Genomic DNA, 5,904 nt, shown 5'->3' on the forward strand with positions numbered 1-5,904 from the left:
GTTGGAGGCAGAGGATCAGTTCAAAGCCAGACTGGGCTACAAGTTAGACGTCACGGTGGACTGACTCCATGGGACGAAACCCTCCAGAGTGGACCTTTGAAGTGGCCTTTAAGAAATGACAGGAATCTACTAGTGCAGACTCCAAGCCATGGCCTAGGCTGCTGACGAACAGGACAAGTGGGAAAATGTGCATGAGAGGTAGCCGAGTGGACTCAGGCAAGCCCGACGTGGCCAGAGTGCTGTCCTTTCCCGTGGGCAGTGTGAAAGTGGGAGAGATGCTCACTGGTTTGTGGAAGGCATCTTAGCAAATGGGGAAGAGAGCTAGCTGGTCCATTGGACTCCAAGCCTCCACAGTGGACAGGAAGCCTCGGCGTCAAGCTGCTGGGGGTCCCCACTCTCCTGGTCTCCAACGGCTGAAGAAGGAACTGGGCGGGAGCTCTGTTCTTAAATCTTCCCACACCTCTGATGGATGGAGAGGAGCCAGGCAGCGGACGATCAGGGTGCACCGGCGGCCTGCAGTGGCGGAGGAGCTGCAGCCAGCAGAGGGCGCCCTGAAGACCGCCGTCAACAGCAAGGCCTCCCACTCACGGGCGCCCCCTGCCGGACACCTGCGCCCGTCACCCGCCTGGAGTGGTCAAAAGCGCGGAGCGTGCAGACGCTACTACCTGCTTCTGAAGTGCGACCACCCAAGGCGCCCAGCCTGGAGCCGGGCCTGGGCGCAGGGCCACCCAGGCGTCCCAGTGGGCGTCCACCGTGTGAGCACCTGGTTTCCTTCCGTGGGGGAAGGGCGACCCTCTTCACCTGAGCTTCCTCCTACTACCTCGCCCTTGGCAGTGTTTCCCACCTCTCCTTCCTCCACCAGTTTCCATTATAAGGGGGTTTCAGGTTACAGCCAATCTCATCTTCAGCCCTTCACCCTGAGCATCCAGGGTTGACTCCGTTGGGGAAGTTCTTCCCGGTGTCTAACCACCATTCCTCTTATTGCAGCTGCAGCCAAATCTTAAAAGCTATAGCCTCACTGGAGAAAGTGGCTGCCTCAGTTTTCTTCCCACGCTCCCTTTCCCATGGTCACAACTCCATTGCCCTCCTGAAAAAGGCCTCCACCTCCCCATCTTGGATTCCTTCGACTTTTGTCATCCGGGCCACCCAACGCTGCTTCTGCTCGCCCACGAAGCTGGGCGCGTGGATAGCCTCAGTTTCCCAGTGGCTTCCTCCCGCGTCCTCAGGCTCAGGGAACCCGCAGCTCCCACGACGCGGGTAGGGGAGCTGAAGGTCGTGGGCGGCTGGGCGCAGCGGCGGGCGAGCGGGGAGGGAGGGGCGCCGCGGGCTGCCTGCGCCACGGCGGGCGGGCGCAGGGGGGGGGACGGGGGGTGGCTGCGAGTCCCGCACCCGGCCCCCGCACCGGCGCAGGGCGAGCGAATTCCCATTCCTTGCGCAAGGAAGACCCCGTGTGGCCGTTGTGGGAGGCGCAGACCAGGGAGAGCCGCAAGGAGCCAGACGCGATTCGGGGTCCTCTCCCGGGATACGGACTCACTCCCCGACGTCCTCAGCAGGTCACTGCACCCCGGAAGCCTTAAGCCTGTTCACACACACTCAACACACAACCACCTGAACTTGCGGGATGATTTTGTCACCAAATGACAAGGAGAAATAAAGTAGGAACAGCAAGTGTGATTGTGGTTAGACTTTGGGAAGGACTTCAGATAGGGAGGCAGGAGATAGGTCTCAATGAAGGAGGGGTGGAGGAGGAAAGACCTTCAGTCTGGACATCTCCTGGTCCTGGGAAGAGGGGGTTCTGGGGCTGGGAAGAGTGTGGGTCTGTCAATAGACTGCTACGGCCTGGCCTAGCGTGCCCCACCTGCTTGTACAGCAGGAACAGGCTCAGCTAACAGGCGGTGGGGACATTCCTCCATGGCCGGGACCTGCTCTTTGCCTGGAGTGTGTGGGAGCGAGCCCAGGTCACTGGGAACGGTCACCCGATAAACAGGACTGGGACCATGCACCCTCCCCCCCTCCACACACACACCCTAACTTTTCCAAGCAAGAGCGGTGACAACGACTCTCCATCCCCCATCCTTTGACTCAGCCCTGTCGTCGTGCCATTTGCATACATTTGCATACCCAGCTGTGCACAGCTGCCTTCCGCTGCGGGCCATCAATTCGTGGTAGGCGGGTGGCAGAGCCGGCAGGGCGAATGAGCACCCCACGGGGCAGGCTTCGTCTGCCCCGACTGCCGCCGCCCCCACCGGCTCGCGCCACCTTCTGGGCATCTGTCTGCCTCACCCAGCCGCAGGCCGACGACATCTAAGCCACCACTGAGTCTTTCAAGATAGCCTGTGCTCGCTCTGAAGGACTGGTGCAATCTCGTAGATGGTTATCCTACTGAAATGGGGTGCATGCGTTTGGGGTAACCCCCAAACTCCAGGGACTACCCAGAATTTCGAACAAAGATTATGGTGTCTGCTCTGGCTGAAGACATCCTTCGCCTTCTGCTAGCAGCCCTGTGCAGCTTTTTCATTTGTGCGCACTGACCTTCTGTCAGGGGACCGCAGGCTCCCTGCACTCCTTGGATTGCCGGCCTTCCTCAGCTCAGGAGCTGCCGCCTGCCTGGACTGCACTTCTGCCCTCTTGTCTCTTGATCTAACAGAGTTGGTAGTATAGGCCTGCAATCCCAGCTGCTTGAGGAGTGAAACAAAAGGATCAGAAATCCAAAGCAAGCCTGGGCAATGGAGAAAGACCCCATTAAAAAATAAATTTGTGCTCCCTTCAGCAGCACATATACTAAAATTGGAATGGCACAGAGAAGATTAGCATGGCCCCTGCACAAGGATGAAATGCAATTAGTGAAGCGATCCATATTTTTTGAACAAGTTCCAGGACAGTCAGGGATACGCAGAGAAACCCTGTGTCTCAAAAAAAAAAAAAAAAAAAAAACTAATAATAAACTAGGCAGTGGTGTCGTACACCTTTGATGCCAGCACTTGGGAGGCAGAGGCAGGTGGATCTCTGTGAGTTCCAAGCCAGCCTGGTTTTCAGAGCTAGTGCCAGGATAGGCTCCAATACGAGTGCCAGGATAGACTTCAAAGCTACACAGAGAAACCCTGTCTCGAAATACACCAAAAAAAGAAAAAACTACTACTAATAATTTTTTAAAAACTGTCTTGCTGGACGTTGGTGGCCCACGCCTTTAATCCCAGCACTCGGGAGGCAGAGGCAGGCGGATCTCTGTGAGTTCAAGGTCAGTCTGTTCTACAGAGCAAGCTTCAGAACAGTCAGGGCTACACAGAGAAGCCCTCACCCCACCCACCCAAAAAATGACCTCAGATGTTAGCTGACCCTAACACTCTGGAGGCTGAGGCAGGAGGATTATCTTGAGTTTCAGTTCAGTCTGGGCTACGAATTCCAGGCCAGTCAGAGTTACATAACGGGACCCTGTCAGAATAATAATAATAATCAAAGCTTATTTTAAAAGGCTGGGGATGTAGTTCAATGGTAGAGCTGTTGCCTAGCATGTGCAAAGCCCTGGATTCTTTCTATAGAAGTGATCTCACACACCTCAAGATAAAATGAGCTTTCTTCCACCATCCTTTTCTCGGACTCTGCAGAAACATTTGGTCACTTGCACTCCTCAGATTGTGAGCTCTATAAAGACAGGAACCATGTCTGTTCTTTGCTGTGTCCTACTTTGGGCCACAGAGTCTGGAGCCCCAGGGGCACTCTAAGACAGTGGATGGTGAATTAGCCAGTGAAGCCGGATCCTTTCAGGCACCAATGCTTAGCAGACACTCCAAGGTCATCCAGGCAGCCTCAAGGATAACGGAGGAAACCTGCATAGGAGACCCTCCCTCCTATGAGGCCTGTCTTCTACTCAGTTCTCCAAGCCACCACTCCACCCCACCCCACCCCCACCCAAGACTTGAGGTGAGAAACCTGGGGCGTGGGATGCAGGCCGCAGGGAAAGCTCCAGACTGGGCCAAGGGGCCAGGGATCCAACTCTGGTGGGGCTGGGCCATAGAAGCAAAGCCTCTTCCTCTGAAGCTGATCCTGAGCTACAAAATGGGAATGACCCTTGTAGACCCCACTCAGCCAGAGAATGAAACTCTTACTGCGTGTACGAAAGGTCGGGTTCCCCAGGCTTCGGGTGGGGGAAAGGGCCGTCGCTTGCTCCTGTGCCCGTGGGGAGAAGAACACGTCCTTGGCCACCCTGGCATTGGGCTTGAGCTCTGCCAGCATCCAGCTGTGTTGGGACTGGCTGGGCCAGGTGGTGCCTGCTCTGGTACTGAGCCGACCTGCATGCGATTTCCACCATGGCTGCCAGGGGGCAGCACGAAACCCCAAATGACCTCCGGCTGCCTGACCCCACCATTCTCGGGACTGGCCCAGCTGCTGTGTTCTCCTAGTGGCTCAACAGTTTCTCATAGTGGTCACAGGCCCTAGATTGGTGGCCGAGGACTAGCTCCTTTGGGAAAGGAGTTTCCACGGGGAGTCCTGCCAGAAACAAGCCTGGCTTGGATATAGGTGACCTAGGCGCATCAGTTTCCTCTGATCTGGGAAGAACACAAAGGATGCAAACGGTCCAGGTAGACAGGAGTAATAAATGAAAAGCATTTGAAATGATGGATATGTTAATTTGATTAAATTATCTCATACTTTATATACATGTTACTTTGAACCTTATAAATTTATACAAGCTGGGCAGTGGTGGTACACACCTTTAATCCCTCGCTTGGGAGGCAGAGGCAGATGAATCTCTGTGAGTTCGAGGCCAGCCTTGTCTACAGAGCAAGTTTCAGGACAGCCAGGGCTATTACACAGACAAAACCTGTCTCGGAAACCAAAAATAAAAATAAAAAAATTCTGATTACAATAAAAATAAAACATTGTGGGAAAAATGAAAGCATGAGTGAGTGCTTTAACCGAACACCTCAGGAAACTGATAAATGGTTGGTGTGACATCATACATCCTGTGCAGCAACAAAACCAGCATACTTGTATTTCGGTGATACTAGGGGTAGTGCAGCCTGACCTCATCGCTTAATGACTCGGCCACCTAGCCCAACTTCAACACTTAATGGTCCTGCCCAGAGCCTAAGCTGTTCAGGGGCTTTGGTGCTGACAGAAGAGGTCACCTCTGAGTTTATACTGCCCACTCTCTCACCCTGCTTATCCTGACGTTTTGTGTGCCCTGGGCTCCTCACATGCTTGATACCCTTCCAGTTTGTACTGCCCCTGCGCTCTGGAATCTTGCCTGCAGTTTTCTGCTTCTGGGTGGCATGACTAATTTTATATGATGCTAAGGACCAAACCCAGGGCGTCGCACTTGTTGGAAGTATTGTACCAACTGAGCCACATCCCTAGCTCCCTCTTTTCCTCTTTCCTCCTACTTCTCCAGGGCCTCTCTCAGAGCAGAGGACTTGAAGGCCCACACTAAGGAGCTGAGGTGGGTATTGCTTAGGGACAGAAGTGCAAGCTTGGAGAGGAGCTAGGAGAGAGAGAAAGCTAGCTGTCCTTTTTCCATAATGACTTCTTCCTCTTGACTGGGAAAGAAATCCCTCTCAAGTAGCAACACAAGCACTATTCCCTCATTTTCATAATGATCTGCAGATTGTGGGCTGCTTTGAGCTTTTCAGGCAACTGCTTCCTGCCCATTTCCACTAAAGGTCTCAACTTAGACTAGCTGGAATTTAAAGTCAAGTGAGCAAAATAAATTCAAATGAATCCTTCCCTCCAACTCACCCACACCCAGATGCTCCCATTTCCTTGGAGGGACCCAGAGTTGTTGTGAAGAACCTGAGGGGTCACTTGGCCCCCAAGATCTCTAATAGGGATTTGGTATCCTTACCTGTGGCTACTTGAACTGCCAAGTACTTGCCCCCCCCCCCCCGATTCCCTTTCTGGAGCAGG

At 54.0% G+C, this 5,904-nt stretch overlaps 1 non-coding gene across 1 annotated transcript; it reads left to right on the forward strand.

Annotated features, from left to right (window-relative positions):
- The first annotated feature begins 2,757 nt into the window (after positions 1-2,757).
- LOC113831381 lies at positions 2,758-2,863 on the forward strand. Its single transcript, XR_003481762.1, has one exon. It is a non-coding gene; the product is annotated as a U6 spliceosomal RNA (small nuclear RNA).
- The last annotated feature ends 3,041 nt before the right edge of the window (positions 2,864-5,904 follow it).

This window comes from Cricetulus griseus, chromosome 2 (genome assembly GCF_003668045.3).
Source record: "Cricetulus griseus strain 17A/GY chromosome 2, alternate assembly CriGri-PICRH-1.0, whole genome shotgun sequence".
NCBI classification, from domain to species: Eukaryota; Metazoa; Chordata; class Mammalia; order Rodentia; family Cricetidae; genus Cricetulus; species Cricetulus griseus.